This window comes from Stegostoma tigrinum, chromosome 8 (assembly GCF_030684315.1).
Source record: "Stegostoma tigrinum isolate sSteTig4 chromosome 8, sSteTig4.hap1, whole genome shotgun sequence".
Lineage (NCBI taxonomy): Eukaryota > Metazoa > Chordata > Chondrichthyes > Orectolobiformes > Stegostomatidae > Stegostoma > Stegostoma tigrinum.
Genome location: NC_081361.1, coordinates 47,499 through 51,800, shown reverse-complemented (window position 1 = coordinate 51,800; position 4,302 = coordinate 47,499). Strand labels below are relative to the sequence as shown.

The 4,302-nt window shown below is 45.2% G+C and overlaps 1 non-coding gene across 1 annotated transcript; it reads right to left on the bottom strand.

Moving 5' to 3' along the window:
• Positions 1-541: 541 nt before the first annotated feature.
• Positions 542-733, bottom strand: LOC132209932 (U2 spliceosomal RNA). Its single transcript, XR_009446111.1, has one exon. It is a non-coding gene; the product is annotated as a U2 spliceosomal RNA (small nuclear RNA).
• Between the last annotated feature and the right edge of the window lie 3,569 nt (positions 734-4,302).

Genomic DNA, 4,302 nt, shown 5'->3' with positions numbered 1-4,302 from the left:
TCGGAGCAAGTGCTGAACATGCAGAAAAGGAGAGATTAACGTTTACCTTGGAACAAGCATATTTAGAGAAAGTTGGGTGAAAGTACTGAGAGAAAGCATTTCAGTGGCACGGTGGCTCAGTGGTTAGCACTGCTGCCTCACAGCACTCGGACCCGGGTTCGATTCCAGCCTTGGGCGACTGCCTGTGTGGAGTTTGCACATTCTCCCCATGTCTGTGTGAGTTTACTCCCACAGTCCAAAGATGTGCAGGTTAGGTGGATTGGCTGTGCTAAATTGCCTGTTGTATTGAGGGAGGGGTACATTAGGAGGGTTATAGATCTGGCTGGTATGCTGTGAGGTTTGGTGTGGACTTGTTGGGCTGAAGGGCCTGTTTCCACACTCTAGGAATTCCATGATTATGGTTCCAGAGCATTGAGCATATCCCAGCATATAGTTCTTCAAGGATAGCAGGAACTTCAAATGCTGGCGAATCTGAGATGACAAGGTGTTTAGACCTAGAATTTTTCAAGTTTTGATCAGTATGCTTTTAAAATTGGTTTAATAAGACTTCATCATTCCTGGGAACACTGCAATACCACAATAATGCATGGAGAAAGCTCGTATTCCAACTCCCTGCTCCAAAAATCAGTTTAATATAGGGTCCTTAGGCAAAGGACATATCAGATATTAAAGCTGATAGGGACAAATGCTTTTTCTGTGGTCTTGTCTTCACACCAAAACCACGAAAACCAAGGCCATGTTTCCACACATGAGATAGCCACCAACTGTGAACACTTGGTATAATCAACACTTGATCCTATTTTCCACCAGCCTGACTGTGTGCAAAGACTTGTAAATCACTGCTGACAGTTTTTACTGTTGTTCCCAAACTCCTGGGCTTCTTAACCAGAGCAAAGAAGTCAGTTTGCACCAGTGCTTTTTCATCACTTTTCTAGAAAACATCTTCGTAGTGAATGTAGATCATCGAAAATGTACCAATCAGATGAGGTAGGGCAGAGCTGACGTCACCAACAAGCCTCATCAACCAGCTCCATGACGAGCAGCGGTCATTGAGATTGCAGCAACAATCGGCAGAGAACCGCACACTCAGAGAATGTCCCAGCACAGAGGAAGGTGCTTCAGCCTGTCACTCTCTGCATCAGCTGTCTGTACGGGTAACTTCACCAGTCCCTCCCGATGCCCTGTAAATCTCATCATTCAACTCTCTCCTGAGGGCCATGAATAATTCTGTTTCCAGCGCCCTCTCAGGCAGTGCACAGCCGGCAGGAACCACTCGCTGAAGATAGTGGGTCCACCTCCCTTGATAAATGTGACTCTTTGTTACAAAAAAAAGGCGAATCACTATCCCCTGCCCTCCAAATCCATCCCACCCCGTGTTTCTTTTGAATGCGTAACTGCCTGCAGTGTCAATGTGCCTGCAGTTGCTAAAAGGGTCTGATTTTTGTGCCGTTCTATTCTGTGCAATAAGCAAACTGGACTGTTGGCAATGCATAAAAATGCCTGCCTCTTCCCAAATCAAATCAAATACTTGAAACAAATTCTAATTCTGATCAAGTAATATCCCTGTCAGGAAGTACTGGGTCACAGTTACAAACAGAATTTCTTAGACTAATCCATCTGACCTGGAATATATGAACTCTGGTCCCCCAAACCACTCCAACATCCCTAACGTCACTCCCCGCCCTTCATGGAAATGAGCAGCGTGATGCTGGATATTAAGTTCAGTACATTGAAAAGTCACAAATGGTTTGGCTTCGACTCCAAACATTCCAATTACAATCTGGTAATTTCGAATTGCAATTTAAGATCCAAGAGCTGTAGAGATATAAAGGATGGAAACAGACTTTTTGCTGCAACTTGTCTATTCGAACCAGATATCCTAAGTTATTTTAGTCCCATTTGCCAACATTTGGCCCATATCCCTCTGTCCCCTTCCTATTCATTTCCCAATCCTGATGCTGTTTAAAAGCTGGGATTGTATCACCTCCTCCATACATGCAGCATTCTCTACATGTAAAACTGTCCCTCAGGTCCCTTTTAAACCTTTCGCCTCTCAACTTAAACCATGCTCTCAGGTTTGGATTCCTTTCCTTGAGAAAAAGATATTGACAATTCACCCCATCCAAGCCCCTCATGATTTTATAAACCTCTGTAAGGTCACGCTTCAGCCTATGACGTTACAGGGAACCAGCTCCGGCCTATTCAGCCACCTCTTCCTGTCGCTCAAACTATTCAATCCAAGCACCACTCTTGTAAATGTTTTTTTTTTCTGAAACCTTTCAGTTAAACAATTTTCCTGTAGCGGGGATATTGTAACTGAATGCAGTATTCGAAAAGTGGCAATGTTCTGTACACCTGCATTATAACGTCCAAACTCCGATACTCATTACATTGATCAAGAAAAGCAAGCATGCCAAATGCCTTCTTCACCACCCTGTCTAACTGTGGCTCCGCTTTCAAGGAATTTTGCATCTGCACCCCAATGTCTCTGTTTGGTGATACTCCCCAAGGCCTGACCATTAACTTGTAAGTCCTGCCCTAGTTTGCCTTACCAAATCGCATCACATCACATTTATCTGAACTCTATCTGTCACTCATAGGCCCATTTGATCAAGGTCCCGTTGTACTCTGAGATAACATTCTTCACTGTCCCCAACAACATGAATTTTGGGGCCATCAGCAAACTTACCAACCATCCCTCCTGTGCTTCCATCTAAATCATTTATATAAAGTTATGGCTAAGCAGTGTCCCAGCACTGATTCTTGTGACACACCACAGGTCACAGGTCTCCAGTCCGAAATATAATACTCCGCCATCACTCTGTGCCTCCTGCCTTCAAGCCAGTCTTGGATCCAAACCACTAGCTTCCACTGGATTCCATGTGATCTAACCAGTCTACCATGAGGAACCTTTTCAAACACCTTTCCGAAGTGCATCCAAACAATGTTTACCCTCTCTGTCTTCACTAACCTTCTTTGTCACCTCTGCAAAATCCTCATGTTAGTGGGACATGATTTACATCACACCAACACCAGAGTCAGATGACTGGGAACAGTATGTGAAGCAAAATGTGTACATGAGATAACAAAATGTGGAGCTGGATGAATACAGCAGGCCAAACAGCCCAGAGCCTCCACAGCCAGCAGCCCCAGAGGAGACAACCACGCTGAGCCCTGCTGAATTTTCACCATCCCCCAGACCTCCCACTGACTGAGGTCAAACGGTTAGTCCTCAGTAAGGGGCTCACCTTTGTCCTCATTTACCCACACATCCACGAATGGCAGTCACGTTAGGACATTGAGCAGTTTTTCTGCCACCTTTGCCTCTCCAGCTATCTTCTCCTCAATCCATCTTTGATCCGCCTCTCCCTCACTCCCTATTTATATCAGAACCCTCTCCCCATTCCGCTTTTCTGATGAAGGGTCTAAGCCCGAAACGTCAGCTTTTGTGCTCCTAAGATGTTGCTTCGCCTGCTGTGTTCATCCAGCTCCACACTTTGTTATCTCGGATTCTCCAGCATCTGCAGTTCCTATTATCTCTGCTACAAAATGTGTACATTACTGGTTGAAAACAATGAAATAATTTCATTGTCTTCAACTTTAAAATCAAATGCTGGAGTCTGCAGCTCAAAAGATATCAGAACCACTGGAATCAGAGGAAACCCACAGTTCATGAAATGCCCAGGATTCAGGCTGATGTCACTGAGCAATTGCCCGCGTGTGATAACATCACCCACTTGAACACAGAGCATTCTGGTCTGCACAAACAGGTGGTGTGCACAAAGGATGTGAGGGTCTGTGGAGTGATTGAAAGGAGATTGATCAGAATGATTCAGGAACTAAGGGATATTAATTGTAAGGTCAGGTTGGTGAAACTGAAGATGTTCTGCACAAAGCGAAGGAGACTGATGATCTTTGACAAAGATGTCTCGGTCTATGATACTCCCAAACATCCCAGATGTCCTCTTTTTGCAAAAACCGCAACTTCCCCTCCACAGTGATCAAAAATACCCTCGACCATGTCTCCCACATTTCCCGCAACTCAACCCTCACACCCCCTATTCGCAATAATAACCAAAATTGAATACCCATTGTCCTTACATACCACATGACCAACCTCCAAATCCAACGCATCTTCGTCTGACATGTCTGCCATCTGCAATCCGACCCCACCACCAAAGACATTTTTCCGTTCCTACCCTTATCTGCTTTCCGGAAGGACCACTCTCTCTGTGACTCCCTTGTCCACTCCACACTCCCCTCCAGCCCCACCACCCCGGGCATGTTTCCCTGCAACTGAAG